Here is a 17,500-nt window from a genome sequence, read left to right as displayed (position 1 = left end):
TCCTGTTTGAAGAAATCCGCGTCTTAAAAGGAAAATACGGAGTACCACATTAAAAGGCGGCATTCGGTAGGCAAAGTTGCACTAAACTTGTTTATGCCAAACGTTTTCAATATTTTGAAGTATAAATGTTCCCCATTTTTCAGTAAAGGATATAAACGTTAAAAGTTGTTTCAAGGTCACGTGACCAAAATGCGATGCAACATATTTAATAACAACACCAATAAAAAACTTTCTGCTAAGTTTCAGTGGACATTGGACAAATGCTTCCCTTCAAATAAAAATATGCATAATAATTAGATTGGTCAAGCCTTAATCCCACTTGAGCAGTCTTATGACATCCGAGTATCTCGAGATGTGCATAACGTATGAGTAATAACAATAGTAGGCACCGTCCTTAAGTCTTTTAAGATATCCTGGCAGTGTTGAGATATAATCGCCATTCGCCTCCTTTGCAGCGATGAACTTTTTTAGGTCATATGAGAAAAATATTGTTCCATTTTGTTTCCCCGCTGAATGAATTAAGGTTAAACGGAACGCAAGTCAACGATGATACAACTATGCTCGCTCAAAATTCAAGAATTGAAGCAGGAATTTTATCCAGCCCGGTTGCCTCAATGCGTAGAGTCACGGTTACAAAACAGCTTACCCCTTAGATCAGCGACTACTCCATCATGGAATATTCTCCACAATACTGAAAGTAGGCTGAGGCGGTTCGACTGAATTGCGACAACAGAAGATACGTTTGATTTCAAGACAAATAAATTATCTTTTTTGATCAATGCGTACACGACCAAATTAACGCTGGAGTTTAAATGAACGAACAAGTAAGCTACTTTTATGAGAACGGTTCAATAGAGCAAAGCCTGTAGGTAAAGCAAAACGATAAAGAGACACTAAGGCTGTTACAAAGACGGAACAAATAACGAGATAACGGAGCCAAGAAGGCTTGTAGACAAATTTTTTCTCCTATGCCGGCTTCGAAATTTCAGCTCCTTTGGTTTGTAGTTGTGATTTATGTCAACTGCTTGGGTGGTTATTTGCTTGGATACTTTTCGTGAAATAAAGACAACACGAAGATAAATAAAAATGAGTACAAGGCAAGAAACAATGCCGAATAAAACAACCACAGCCATTAGATATTATTTTTCGATCTTCTGTTGAAAGAGATCGTTTTCAAACCAAAGGTGGCGAACAAATGTTGCAGCGAACGAGGAACTCCAGGCTATGGCCACCATTGCAATTACTCGCTCGGTTGTCAACAACGATGCATACCTCAGGGAGTGCACAATACAATGACCAATGTAATAACTATCTGTCGATTGTCATGGCCCAAAGGTTCGTTGTTGAAGAAAACAGCAGAAAGTTATAAAATACAATCTGCAAGTACCAGGTCGCATCGAAAATAAAACTTGCATGCAAATTCACTTGGTGTGACAAACAAACCGATGCAAAAGTTTGCAATCGCCAAGGATAGAACGAACCAGTTACTGGTTACTCGCAGATGCCGTCTGCAAGTCATAAAATAAATGAGGAGACGGCCGTTTCCAGTGATTGTCAGCACAGCGATGATACCACGGATGATTGAATACCAAGTATCCAATAGTTCCGTTAAAATACCACTACTGGAACTTAGAGTATGGTTGCTGGTACTGTCCGCCATACTTCTCCATACGAAGGCCTTTGCTGTGAAGTACCGGGTTGCTTTATGTAATATTCCTTGCTCAAGGAAGAAGACACCTGACAGCTGTCAGTATTAAGTGTTCGCCAAACCTAAATTTGCTTCAGACAGGTGGGGGATCAACTTTTTTCCTTTCAAGCCATTGTAAACATCCCTTCAATACGCTGAAGCCTTCATAATGTTGTCAACCTTTGCCGATCGATGAAGGACCTAATTTTAACTAGGATTTAATTAAACCGGATGCCTGTATACAGTATATCGGAAGGAACTGATATCTTTCCTTCGTTTCTGCAATTTCGCTTTCACTTTCCAATGAATGCTTTTCTGTATTGTAAATAAAAACAAGATGGACTTTTGCCCGGAAATTAAAAACAGCAAATTGAACTGGGAACTATTTGTGTCTATTACATGAGGAATCGTAAATCGCTGCCTGGATTGGTCAAAAAGAAATATTTGTTTAAACATACGGTGCACAGCTGATTACATCAACTAATGCTCGCATTTCTAGAATTAAAGTTTTTCAGTTTGAAAAATCACAGGGAAAACTTTAACTTTAACTTTTTAATGAAACTGTCGTAAAAAAAAAGGGTAAGAATGAAGGAAGCTTTTCACGGTGCATATTTGCAGTCAAGAAAACGACCAGTAAGTTGATTGTATATTTCGTCTGTATATCCTGGATAAAATGTGTTGTTTGAGATAAAGGGCCTGTGAATTTAGTTTGTTATGCCGATGCATCCAAAGTTTAGAGACGATTTGGCTTAAGTTTAATTCCGGTCACCAAAAAAAAGGAAAAAAAAGATAAACATAGTGGAGTGTCAACGTTTCGATAAAAGACATAACCTTATCGGACAAAGGATTTTCCAAACGGGTATCAAGATGTTCATATTTTATATGCTATAACATTGGATTCTACAGGTCAGCCAGACATCGTGCCAGCAAAGGTTCTTTGCCTCACACGTTCATTGACACGTTCAATTATTTTGTAATGTCCTGTCCCATTTTGAGGTCTTTTTTATTTTTATAAGCTTTGGTAATAAATTCAGTTCAAAGATAAAAAGACACGCTCTTGATTGAAACTTACTCGTTTCTTCTTTAAAGGGGCTATGTCAAGCAAAATGATATAATTCCATGATTCGCAAAATGCCCAAAAAGTAGAATGAAACATTGCAATAACCACTTAAAACTGTTGAACAACATAAAAAAAATACTGCAAAAGGAAAGAGAAGCACGGATGAACGTAAATGGATTCGGCATTAACATTGATAGGTGCATTACATTTGGGTAATCTTGAGAAAGGTCGGCACGACGTTTTTCAAGTTTATGAGAAATCGCCTGGATAAAGGTCGTCTTTTTTCTCAGAATCATTTAGTTTGTGATGTAACGATATTTTTAGCGGTAAAGGAATTCCTCATTACCACTTTCGAGTTTTGAACTCGTGATTAACTAAATATTTTCCCGCAACACCCTAAATTAACGTGACATAGCCCCTTTAAATGAAATTGTCTTCAAAGAAACTAACTGCAAATTACTGTGACGGACGCTTTCCTGCATGTCATGCATGCATGTTTGCACTAAGCAATCGTTTATGCCAAACACTAAGAAAGGACTGAATATGTTGTTTCCGCTTCATAATTCCTCTTCTTTTCAGTAATCTGATGACATGTAAAAATTTCTTTGGTTTTACGTTTGCAGCAAATAGTATCGCAAAAGCTGGGAGTTACCGGGTTAGCACTTTTATTTTGCTGGGTTTAATTTTTGCGGATTTTGCGGATGATACTTGATCCACAAAAATAAGTTCCAGCAGAAAAAAGAACAGCAAAAATTTACTCTCCTTAATACAACTAAAAATGCCTTTTAATCCACATACGATGAGGTAAGAAAGATCGTTTATTTTGATATTGCATTGACAATTGCATGGAGCTTGCTCCAAACAAAACGAAACGATAAAAGGTTAAGTCAATACTTTTCCAGTATCTGAGGCATAAGAAACGAACTTCAAGGAGTCAATAAAAAGGTCACCATTTTCTAAGGGACACTAAAATTTCTGCAGTCTCGTCTCTGACTTCTATAAATCAAGGGAAGGTCACGATGTTATGTCAAAAGGAAGAAATTGACGACGTGTTAGGCAACCACAAGGGTGCACGTGATCACCTTGTGTCAAGGTTCCTGTTTACATTGAATGAACTACAGGGAACAATGTTAATCGTTCGTCGCTTTCAGAGTTTATCAACGTAATTTTTAGCTAACATTTCCGTCTTTCCTTTTCCAATTTTGTTGCAATATTTAATTAAATATTTACATTTCGTCTGTTGGGTCGGGAAGCAATCTTGTCTGGAGCAATGTTGATACATCCCTTCACTGAAGAACCAAGGCAAAAAATGGACAACAAGCTTTCTTAGTCAAATTTCAAATTGTTTTTATTACCTAAAGAAAGTAAAATATTAACGAGAACTCGACGAAGAGTGAAATGCGACTAAATCTCTTGAGTGTGTTTATTTCAAGCTTATTATACAAATTTTTGAGAGATAATATTAAAGTACATGTCAAAAAATATTCAAAAAGGTCGTTAAAAAGCTTTATTTTTGGCCGTTCGTTTGAACGAAAAATGCCAGAAAAACCTTTTCCTTTTCCAATGACCTGTGACCAGTGTTTTGTACCTGTCCTTCTTTCAGTGCGCGCGCATACTCCTGATGTTTTAATTTGCAACAAACTTTATTTTATTTGCAGCAACTTTACTTTATTTGCAGCAACTTTATTTTATTTGCAGCAACTTTATTTTATTAGCCGCAACTCTTTAATTTGCAGAAAGTCACTTAATTATGGGCCACCGTACATTCCAGCTCAGTGTCTCTCGCTTTTGACAATTTGCTAGTAAGATAGATATCTGTAGAAAACACGCTAGAAATGAACTAAAATAAAACAAGTTTCCTGGATTTGTAGAGAAACGCAAAATTCCACCTGCCACGCCAACGGCATCGCCACAAAAAATAATCGTGCTGCACTTGCAGCATGCATTTTAGCACAATTTTTGCGGTGCACTTCGTAACAACAAGAAATCACCAATTTTGAAGTTTTGACGACAACGTGAGCGTAAAAATGTAAACCCTATAGTCCCTATTTTTACTTTGAAACCGCTCGCAACAATTTATTTTAATTTCATCCACATTGTACGACGTAAACAGGATGGAACGTTGCCGTCGCAGTAACTGTTCTTAAAGTACCCCAGTCACTCGTATCGATAAAACCAATTGAAATTTTCGGCCCCGGCTAAAAAAGGGAGACTTTCTTTATCAGCAAATTTAATCTTTTGATTTTTCAACTTATTAGAACAGGCAAGAGACAACGCCAGACAATTTGAATCTGACTTAGCTTGAGAATGCCGAATGAAACAAGAACAGATGATCCTTCGACAAGGTTGAATACCATGTGGCTTGCAGTTTACATCGCTGAATTTGTCATCATATTTCTAATAAACGGCTTCACTATCATCACCTTTGCAAGAAATCACCATCTACGCAAGTGCACTACGTACCTGATCATAAACCTGGCTGTGGCTGATTTGCTGGTGGGAGCTGTGTCAGGGCCCATGCATATTTACCATACGCTAACCTTTAAAGCTGAAAGTGGATTCACTTGGAAAAAGTTCACAGTCATGTACTTTGATGAATTTTTTGAATATTGCTCCCTGCTTAATCTTGCCTTGCTGTCGTTGGAACGCCTTCATGCAACTTTATTTCCTTTCAGACATTCTCGACTGACGAACTGGATCTATTTAAAGACCGTTGTTTGCATTTGGCTATTAGCTCTTGTCCTGTCGTCTGCAGCGGCTGCGCTATTTCTTACTGATTTAAAAGCCTCCTTTTTCGTTTGGGCTTCACTTATGATAATTGTCCTTTCGACCGTCATAGTATCCTATATGATTATTATCTTTAATGTGAAAAGGAATGTCCCTCCACAGCTATCTGGGGCAGGGGCCTCCGACAGGAAATTGACAGCCACGTTATTCGTTGTCACTGCTCTCAGCACAATCTTCATTCTTCCCTCGTTTTTCAACGCTGTCCTCAATGTAAGAGAATTCAACACAATATCCAAAAAGGCCAGATTTAATATCCACCAGTCTGTAACTGTCTTGTTCTACGCCAATTCCTTTGTAAATCCTATAGTTTATACCTTAAGAATGCAAGAGTTTCGGAATGCCGCGCTAATCAGGTGTCATAAGAGTACTGAACCCCAACGCCAGTCTCTCCAGATGACGCTGATCAGATGAATTGTGTAACACGCATAACAGCATCTCTGGATCCTCAAAACCTGCGTAACAGTAGTACAAGTGACCACTTTGAAAATAGCAAAAAGTAAAGTAAAGCAACTATATTTAACGTCGATAACTCGTAACAGTAATTCAACTGACAAACCTGATGCAGACAGTGCTCTCATTTTACTTCCCCCTCTTCATTAGTGCTCCATTTTACGAATATTAAAGCTACTTGAGCTACACTGAAAGGAAAGAAGTCGAAACAAGCATGTGAGATCCGGGAATCGAACTGAAGACCTCTTGCACCAAGGCCGCGCACTAACCGACTTGCTGCTTAAGTTCTCAACTGGGAATAATGAAAATCGAAACACCAACGCAATTTGACGATCACAGCCGACCTGAGCCGAGCTGGAGGAGCACGGTTAACGCTCACATATAAACATCAGGAGGAATCCCTTTTAGTCCAAGAGCGAACCAACTGTTTACAGCAATAATAAAGAGATGTACCTTTTCAATGTTGACTCGGAGGTAATCGGAAAGAACTTGAGTACTCTTTTGCAGGAGTCGAACCTACGTGACGACCCCCCGATTCTATTTTCGGATACTCTACCACTAAGCTGAATCTCACCTTGTTCGGGTGAATATTGTCCAGTGATAATAGCAGAACTGAAACTAGACGCTCTCAGGCGTAAACTGGGTTGCCTGTGGTGCATGTTACACAAAAACGGTTGGCACTGAGTTGGGTGGTATTGAAGGCGCGGAAACTGGATTCTTCCAGGAGTAATGCTGGCTGAGCCAATCCGAAAATAATAAAGAAAGAAACCTAGGAACCCAACAGGTACTTCTGGTAACTCGTAAAATGGATTTTAGCAGGCCAGGGAATCGAGCTCGAATGCGGCATACTTCTCATCATCCCCAGAGCTTCTCAGTCCGAAAACGAAACACTACTTAGTTTTTTTTCGTTTCCTCACAAACGAGACGTATCTATTTTAACTTCAAGATAAACTATTTACACAGTGAGGTGTAGTGGCCAATCAAACTGGAGTTTATAATAGCTGTTATTACAGTTGAACCCACGTCTTAGCGGTGTTAGTATTACAAGGTGCGAAGACGAGGCTTTCGGGTGAAAACAAGAATTTAGCATTTCTTATCGAAGAATTGTGTGATTTCTTGATTCTCGACTGCTTTCTTTTTTTTTTTTTCGAGTAGTTTGAGATTTGTCTGGTCTATTTGTATCGTGAGTACTATGGAAAGGCACAATATAGCATAGTGTTATATTCGTGAACCAAGTGAACCTACAGAGACTGATATTTCAATACGCACAGTTTATTTCGGAAATTCCTGGAACTTGTTGTAGCAATAAAAAACTTGAACTATTCGACTCAAAACAGGAAATAGAAGTTTATGAACGTGAATTCCTTAATTAAGCCGTGTGGCTAAGTCTTCTTGTGTATTCTTCCGTCTTCTTATGTGGTTCAAACCACAACCTTAGACAAAAGTAATTGAGTTCATTAGACAATAACTACAATAAAAGGCCTAAAATACCCCCTCTCCCTTCCAGACCCAAAGCAAAGTTGTTTACAAGAAGCACAAATAACCGGGGTATCAAACCACGTTCCTTTTGGTGGGAGGGGGAGGGGATGGGGGGGGGGGGGGCGGGGAAAGGCTAATCATGCGATTTGGGTGTCAGGGTGGCTTAATGGTTATCTATCGGGCCTCCCACCACTGCGAACCGGGGTTCAATTCTGGCCTCGGCCAGCATGTGGGCTGACTTTCAGTCGATCTCAACCTGACTCGAGGGTTTTTCTCCGGGTACTCGGGTTTTCCTCCCTCATCAAAATCGACTCACAGCTAATTAACATCGAGCTGTGGTGCTGTGCTCTGACATCAAACATGGACTGTATAGCGGCAGCCAGAGGCGCCTTTGTATGCTTTCAGCCCGATGTCGTAAGCCGCGCCTTTCGCAATTCAGTCCTCGACTGCAAGTAACCCTGATTCGCACTAGCAATATTTAAACGGAAATCGAATAAAGAACAAAGGCACTTTAACCAAACGATGAACACCAAACTGGAAGTTTTCAAATTACTTTAATCTACGAGATGTCCAATGATTCCTTAAATCTTGATTCGTTAGAGATGATCTCTTGCCTTCCAAGTGATAAAAGGAGTGACTCATGTTTTGAGGGCTAGATACGATTAAGTTACTCTTAAAGGGAAACAACTAATTATTTCAGTACAACACACAAAAAACGTGAGACCTAAGGAACTACAAAAGTAGAAATTTATGTCAAGAACGCGTGTGAATAACTAACAGCAGTGTTAATCCAAGTAACAACCCGAAATGTGGGAAACTATCGGGGGCACCTTCCATTCAACAACTGTACTTTTTCTTCTTCTAAGAAAAAGGTAAATTCTGGAACTCATTTATTTTTCGCATTTCACGCGCGTAATCTGTTTATATTATTCTCTCAATCTAATGGAATGTGAAACGAAAGTCTAGCTTCCGCTCGCTCTCACACGGACACCGCTGAAATCGTGAATACCCAAACATCGAAGCATCTAGCTAGCTATAAACGTGACGAACACAAAAGCAATGGAAATGGATCACAATTTCCGTTTCCGTTTATTCCATTTATCGTAGCATTTCATTATGTGATACATTTTCAAACTGCACTGCGCTTGCCGTTAGCAATAGCTAGTCGAGGCGAGCAGTGGTTACATGTGTATAAAAGAGAGAACAAGTAGAGAAAGCTACGGTATTCAATTGTGTTTTACAAACAATACATTGTAGAATGAACAGGTATACAAATAACTAGTGTACAGAATATACCGTCAGCTAAAATAAGAAAATATTATCTAAAATCAAATCAATGCAAAGTGCTAGCTGAATGATTTTGGGTTAAACTGAAGCGATAAACTGTTGGAAAATCCAAACTTATCGCTTTCCATGATTTCCAAGACTTACTGAGTAGGAATTCGAATGAGCCGAAGCAACATATTTTATCTTTTCTCCCGCCCTTACCATTCCAGAAACAAAACACTAAATATTTCTTTTTTGAAGGGAACCTCCACTAAAACAACAAAATAACTTTTAACCACAGAACATAATGTTTACAATTAAATTGTTCAAACAAAAATGCTTGTTATAATTTTGGCTTTCAAATTTCCCGGGCACCGCCATCTTGAATAATTGTGACGTTTCGTGGTCACCCTAAGAACGTTTGTTCTGGAACAACAAGGCAACCCCGATACGTCACATTTATTCAAGATGGCGGTGCCCGGGAAATTTGAAGGCCAAAATTACAACAATCGTTTTTGTTTGAACAATTGTAATTGTAAACATTATGTTCCGTGGTTTAAGGTTATAATTTTTTTGCTTTAGTGCTGATTTCCTTTGAGTAGCTCCTTGTTTGTAAATAATTGTTGCATAAATTAAATTTGCTCAAGAACGCAAAATTCTCCTAAATGCACAGGAGCTAAGCTTAAAGAAATATTGTTGGTTTCCCAAATAAACATTAAACAATAAACTTTTAAACATTTTACACCATAATTCTTAAACAAATATTTTCTGACGTGCAAAACTATATGGCTACATATTAATCATTTACATGAAAGAACAAAATTCCTCTCACATTAATGAAAACAACTATGGCTACCTATTAATCATTTCCATGAAAGAACACTTGAAATGCAGAATGGCTAAAATTCTTGTCATCTTTGAAAACAACTCGGTTATCAAATGTCAACCCACATATGCAAATTGCTTAACTTCGAATAATTTGCAACACCATCAATCCACAAAGACACACTTAAAAAGGGGTGACCCGAAAACACTGACCAGTAATATTTCAAGAGAGTACTATTGGTCATGGACTGCTTGACAATTAGTGCTAAGCCTAAACATCGATTTGAAACAGCGTTGGTCGACAGCACCCATTTTAAAAAGGTTAGCTTTCAATAAGTGTATACCAGTTTCATTTACTTCACTTACATGAAGCAATTAGCCAGCACAACAATTATTGAAAGCTAACCTTTGTAAAATGGGTGCTTAGACTTAAGATGATTCCCTGGTTTTGCATTGCGCAACCTACTAGGGAAAATTTCTTGCGTCATAGGCACGCGCATTAGCTCGCGCACATTGATAAAATGGCCAAGCTCCGTCTGTCAAGGAATGGCTATTTTCTCCTGAACGAGCACAGTGACCCCTCCTTTTTGATGGTGTTATGTATTCGTAATAAGTACACGGAAAACATATTTTATTGCGTGGGTGCAAACAAGCCGTGACACTCCGTGTCAAAATTAAACCATACGCCACTAGATAAATTTCCGGGAAGGATTACGTTTTTGCAAACGTTGGCGGTGAAGCACTTATATTTGAACAGATTTAACTGATTAGAGTGTAATGTGAAGTGCTAGGTTTCTACTCCATATGAGCCATGTACGCGTTAGCCCTACTAATGGAAATGGGCCCACACAAGGACAGAGAAAAACGATTGCACAAACGTAATCCTTCCTTGTACTTGTACATGTTCATTGTTCATTGACTTTATAATCTTCAGTTCCCACGACCTTCTCCCGTCTGACCTTGTAGCTCAGTCGGTAGAGTAGCCGTGATCTAACCCGAAGATCGTGATCTCAATTCCCACCCTGGTCAGAGTTTTTCTCTGTCCTTGTGTGGGCCCATTGCCATTAGTAGGGCTAACGCTCACATTGCTCCTATGGGGTAGAAACGTAGCACTTCACATTACACTCTAATCAGTTAAGTCTGTTTAGATAAATTTCCCACTAGTATTCAGGATCAAACCCTCTGCTAAAGAACCCTTTCCTTGAATCATGAGGGAAAAAATGGACAGCATGGCATTTAAGGTGTTCGATTCCTTTAATGAGCCTGTTAAACCCATATTCAATCTGACAAAGTTACCACACAATTTGCCATTTGGTCTCAGTGTTGTGCACAACTCCACAGTTTGTAAAATATTTGGAAATACAGCTCATTGCTGGACGGTCGATGGAAAGATGCAGTCGTGGTTGAAGTCCATTAATCGTCGCTTTGAAGATTCCAGATATTTATTTTTCACTGCCTGTCTTGTTTATCGAATTGACGTTCCATTTTTGAGCTTCATAAGGGTATATTTTGTTTAAAGATCCGCTCAAACGCCATTTGCTTTACATCCACCTCGACACCATTGCCGGTTACTTAACGATTCTACTGTGCCCACCGGATAACTTGAAATCTACGCATTTCTATTACCCCCTGAAACCTACAAAAGATATATGCACAGAAGACTCTGAGCTCAAAGCCAATGCTTAAAAGGGGAGTGACAGCAAAAACCCTATTGTACAACTTCCCGAATTTCGACACAGGAAAAAAATAAAAAAAGTGGAGAAACGCCACTCATTTTTTTTGACTGGATTGCCATATGGCAAGCCAGTAATTACTTGTCTGAATAGTGCATTCACCCAATTGCAGAACTGAGTTGACAATAACTGCTGGCGTTGGGGCTAGGATTGTTTTTCCTTTCCGGTTAGATTTCTGTATATGATTTCGTGAATTCGATTAAGAGGGACACTTGAGTGCCATTGATAAAAGTCCTGTATTTCCGCTTTCAATCTCCTTTGAAAATGGCGAGAAAATCAAGTGGACCCTCTATGACGAAAGGAGTGACAATTTTCCATATGAAAAAATTTGGGATAAAATATCACTTAAAATCATTTTTAGGTTTAAAAAAAAAATTTTTTTTGCGAGGCGCCAGGCGACGACACTGACTTTGCCAGCCGCTTTCCTAAGCACGAGTTTCTTGTGGTACGGCATCGCGCATACCGGCGAAATTTTCGAATTCTTGGGTGAGTAAGTGGGTGGGCGGGCTCGCCAAACGATTGCATGTCGGAAAGTTTGCGGATCACTATCTACATATTAACGATTATTGTTTCTGTGCTATGCTACACGTTTTGCTTTGCATTTGCGGTTGCGTTTAATTCCAGTTGAGTATTCTTTAAGGACGGTGCCTACTAATTCAAAGCTGTGTTTGTGCGGTTTACTGAACATGCGGGAAAAAAAAAGACCTTAGCAAGTGTGATAGGAATCCAAAAAGATAATTAAGAGTAACCACGCATTTTTCGAAGATAATTAATCAACAACATTTCTAAAAAGCTTTAAAATACAAAGCAGTGTACGGCGCTCTTTTCCAAATTGAAGCTTAATTATCTCCGAAAAATGCGTGGTTACCCCCAATTTTCTTTTTGGATACCGAGATCACCTGCTACGTTCTGCTTTCTCTGCATAGTTTTGAACCCCGCAAAAAAATCCCTGTATTCATAAGCACCACTCAGTTATTAAGGCTTGACCAGCCTAATTATTATGCATATTTTTATTTGAAGGGAAAGCATTTGTCCAGGGCCTATGAAACGTGGTAGACAGTTAGTTATCGGTATTGATATAACGTTTCCAAAATGTTCCGTACCACATTTTTGTCACGTGACCGAAATCGACTTATAACAGTTACATTTTTTACTCAAAAAAATGGGGAACATTCAGCTACATTATATCAATCTTTTTCCTTGATTATTCGATGACCCCTTGTAAGGGCTTTGTCATACCGCCTTTCAATCATGTCCACATGTTAACAGCAATGAACAATTGAGGAAAATAGGTCACGTGACATGATAAACATCCAAATATCTTAAAAGGAAAATACGGAGTACCACATTAAAAGGCGGCATTCGGTAGGCACAGTTGTACTAAACGTGTTTATGCCAAACGTTTTCAAAATTTTAAAGTACAAATGTTCCCCAGTTTTCAGTAAAGGATATAAACGTTAAAAGTTGTTGCAAGGTCACGTGACCAAAATGCGATGCAAAATATTTTGGCAATTTAATAACAACACCAATAAAAATATTTTGTGTTAAGTTTCAGTGGACATTGGACAAATGCTTCCCTTCAAATAAAACTATGCATAATAATTAGATTGGTCAAGCCTTAATATATACACTTTAGCAGTCTTATGAAATCCGAGTATCTCGAGATGCGCAGAACGTATGAGCAATAACAATAGTAAGCACCGTCCTTAAGTCTTTTAAGATATCCTGGCAGTGTTGAGTTGTAATCGCCATTCGCTGCCTTTGCAGCGATGAACGTTTTTAGGTCATATGAGAAAAATATTGCTCCATTTTGTTTCCCCGCTGAATGAATTAAGGTTAAACGGAACGCAAGTCAACGATGATACAACTATGCTCGCTCAAAATTCAAGAATTGAAGCAGGAATTTTATCCAGCCCGGTTGCCTTAATGCGTAGAGTCACGGTTACAAAACAGCTTACCCCTTAGATCAGCGACTACTCCATCATGGAATATTCTCCACAATACTGAAAGTAGGCTGAGGCGGTTCGACTGAATTGCGACAACAGAACATACATTTGATTTCAAGACGAATAAATTATCTTTTTTGATCAATGCGTACACGACCAAATTAACGCTGGAGTTTAAATGAACGAACAAGTAAGCTACTTTTATGAGAACGGTTCAATAGAGCAAAGCCTGTAGGTAAAGCAAAACGATAAAGAGACACTAAGGCTGTTACAAAGACGGAACAAATAACGAGATAACGGAGCCAAGAAGGCTTGTAGACAAATTTTTTCTCCGATGCCGGCTTCGAAATTTCAGCTCCTTTGGTTTGTAGTTGTGATTTATGTCATCTGCTTGGGTGGTTATTTGCTTGGATACTTTTCGTGAAATAAAGACAACACGAAGATAAATAAAAATTAGTACAAGGCAAGAAACAATGCCGAATAAAACAACCACAGCCACTAGATAATATTTTTCGATCTTCTGTTGAAAGTGATCGTTTTCAAACCAAAGGAGGCGAACAAATGTTGCAGCGAACGAGGAACTCCAGGCTATGGCCACCATTGCAATTACTCGCTCGGTTGTCAACAACGGTGCATACCTCAGAGAGTGCACAATACCAATGTATCTGTCGATTGTCATGGCCCAAAGGTTCGTTGTTGAAGTAAACAGCAGAAAGTTATAAAATACAATCTGCAAGTACCAGGTTGCATCGAAAATAAAACTTGCATGCAAATTCACTTGGTGTGACAAACAAACCGATGCAAAAGTTTGCAATCGCCAAGGATAGAACAAACCAGTTACTGGTTACTCGCAGATGCCGTCTGCAAGTCATAAAATAAATGAGGAGACGGCCGTTTCCAGTGATTGTCAGCACAGCGATGATACCACGGATGATTGAATACCAAGTATCCAATGGTTCCGTTAAAATACCACTACTGGAACTTAGTGTATGGTGTCTGGTACTGTCCGCCATACTTCTCCATACGAAGGCCTTTGCTGTGAAGTACCGGGTTGCTTTATGTAATATTCCTTGCTCAAGGAAGAAGACACCTGACAGCTGTTACTGTACGTGTTCCAAACTAAAATGTGTTTTTCCAAAGTTTAAAAATTCCGTCAAAAATTCCCATTTAGAACGGAAAAAAGACAAAATTTGTGGGTAAGCAATAAAACTCAACTGCAATCATTTTAATAACTGTAAATCATCCAAAATGAAGATCTTGCTTGTGTGTTGAAAACACAACAATTTTTTCTGTGTAAATTTTACAGTAAAATTCTGCTGGTGAAAATGTCAGTTTTTGCTCGGAGACTACGTTCAAGCGTTAAACGTGCAGTTTATAACATGGCAGACTTGACTAACTAAAAAAAAACCCACAAAATTGCGGAACCGTTTGATAAAAATGTACCCAATCAAACTTTGGCCTAATTGAGAAGGTATAATTAACCGAAGCAATGAGGGTGCAAAAATTTTGCACCCTGGCCTATTTATAAATTCAGAGCCAAACAAAGAATTCTGCAACTTGCTTAGTGAACAACGTTGGCCTAAGTGAGAAGGCGTAATTAACCAAATCAATGAGGGTGCAAAATTTTTGCACCCTGGCTTATTAATAAATTCAGAGCCAAACAAAGAATTCTGCAACTTGCTTAGTGGACAACGTTGGCCTAAGCGAGAAGATATAATTAACCGAAGCAATGAGGGTGCCTATTAATAAATTCAGAGCCAAACAAAGAATTCTGCAACTTGCTTAATGATCAACTTTGGGCTAAGTGAGAAGTTATAATTAACCAAATCAATGAGGGTGCAAAAATTTTGCACCCTGGCCTATCTATTAATAAATTCAGAGCCAAAACAAGAATTCTGCAGCTTGCCTAGGGATCAACTTTGGCCAAAGTGAGAAGATATAAATAACCAAATCAATGAAGGTGCAAAAATGTTACAACCTACCCTATTAAAAAATTCAGAGCAAAGCGAAAAATATCACAAGACACAGGCATACTGCTTAGTGATAACTTTGGCCTAAGTGAGACGGAATAACTGAACAAAACAACGTGGGTGCAAAACTTTGGTATCCATCACAACAGCAGTGTGCAAAAATTCTGCACTTTCCTTGGTGTTAAACAGTCCCAGTCAGACCATACAATAACCCAAATCGACGAACGACCCTGCTGAAAGATATTGTGCAAACAATTATGTGCATGATGGAAACGAGTTTTTGTGTTTTCGTTGCACGCAATATCCGGTTATCGTACGACTTAGTAACACATTTGTAATCGACCCCGAATTGAGAAAACTCTGAGACTTTAAAAACATTAGATACCATCGTAAACCTTGTAAGGCATCTGTTTACTGGTTTTGATCAATGCCGTATTAACAGTTTTACAGGTGAACAACTACTCTGCAATCGCACCCTAACTGTACATGGTTGGGTGTTTCGGTGTACGCACGTTATAGTGAATAGCTAATTGAGCATTGCCGATCAGGAACGCCGAGAAAAAAACGCCGACAACAAAGGAAATCAATTGAACACAGCGTTTACACAACACTGACAAGAACTTTTATTATTATCTATACGCTTGCAAAACTGTAGTTTTTATAAACATTTACTCTTCGATCGAACTGACTCTTGTCTTTGATCGAACTGACTTTTGGTTTCGATCGAAACGAACTTCGATCGAAACGACCGTCGTTCGAACTGACTTGCTACCGGTCAGGACGTGGTGACTACTAAATTGGATGGCGTACTTAGCATAAATCAGAGTAATCAGCAAAAGAACGATAGCACGTTCTGACCAAGATACTGTAACATAAAAAGCACTGAAATACTGGTGAATTTATGGAAAGTCTCCTGCATTTTCCTGGCCTTTTAAACTTAACTACTTTTCGGCTAAATGTTTCCGAGTTGTTGGGAGCAGCTTCATTCCGTCGGTGAGCTCAAAGGAATGAAGGACTATGCATTCTTTTGGGAGCATTTCGGTCCAAGGATCATTTGACCGCGGAATGTTATGAGGAGTCCACTTTCCTTTGTATGTTCCCTTCCAATAATGAATTCGGAATTCATTTGCTGAAAGGTCTTTAACAACTCCAATAACTGGCTCCTTGTCCCAGTTCGATAACAACACTGCAACAAACGCATCAACTTGAAGTCCATCCAAAAATCCATCGACGTAATCCACTGGATTTTCGCGTTCCCTCGGGCCTCGATACCTTCCAGTTGTTCACATGTAAAACTGTACACATGATTGAAAGAAAGAGTGAACTTAAATTATTGGGAGTAACCTTTCATGAAAATCCATGCAACTGTGATAGTCATTTTCAGAATATGATGGATAAGGCTAATTCAAGACTCCATGTCCTTAGGATTTGTAAGTACTACGGGTATACTTTAGAAGAGCTTACGATCTTATTTCATAGCCTTATTATGTCTGTATTTACTTATGCAATTGAAGTATGGGCATGTGCTTATGGTAGTAAATACCTTTCTAAGATTGACAAATTCTGTAAGCGAGCATGGAAATATGGTTACACTAAGGATCGCATAGTTATTGACAACGTAATCCTAACTAGGGATAAACAAATATGGGAAAAAATCACACATACAGATACTCATTGTTTAACAGATCTTCTACCGAGCAAACGTACATATCAATCTTTACGACAACGTGGTCATGATCACACGTTACCACGCATTCGCACTGAGCGCTTTAAGCGCTGTTTTATAAATAGAGCTCTTTTTAATTTTATTTAGTTTTAATGTTTGTAGTTATGCATCGTAAACTTGCACGTATGTCTGCAAGTGTTTAGTTTGATCAATAAAGATTTAATCAATCAATCAATAAATCAATCAGTATAAATCTATAAAGGAATTGATACAATGATGAACCAGTAGAATAAGAATTACAGGCAGGTGACAGATCAGTCTTTTTGATGCAGCGAATGTCGCAGAGGTTGACAGATGGTACTGTCTTCATTTCCACAAACTCAGGCCTGTACCAACAAGACCTGTCCTCCACCTTTATGAATGGGGTCTTCAACTTTTTAACGTCGGAAGCGCTTATGAAATCCTCTATTTCACTATAGCTATCTTTATAAGCTTCAATAGAATTTAAAAACTCGCTATAATGATATATAGGTATATTCCATTTTCTTGCAATCACTTCTACTGACGATAAACCAAAGTGGTTTCTTTCAGCCAACGATGCCTTTATCATTCGCGAGACCCGTGAATGACT

General features: G+C 38.7%; 1 pseudogene; it reads right to left on the bottom strand.

Moving 5' to 3' along the window:
• Positions 1 to 902: 902 nt before the first annotated feature.
• On the bottom strand, positions 903 to 1,660 carry LOC138043012 (histamine H2 receptor-like; annotated as a pseudogene).
• Positions 1,661 to 17,500: the final 15,840 nt, after the last annotated feature.

This window comes from Montipora capricornis, chromosome 3 (assembly GCF_036669925.1).
Source record: "Montipora capricornis isolate CH-2021 chromosome 3, ASM3666992v2, whole genome shotgun sequence".
Taxonomy (NCBI): Eukaryota; Metazoa; Cnidaria; class Anthozoa; order Scleractinia; family Acroporidae; genus Montipora; species Montipora capricornis.
The sequence above is the reverse complement of the archived record's forward strand: the minus strand, read 5'-3'. Positions and strand labels throughout refer to the sequence as shown.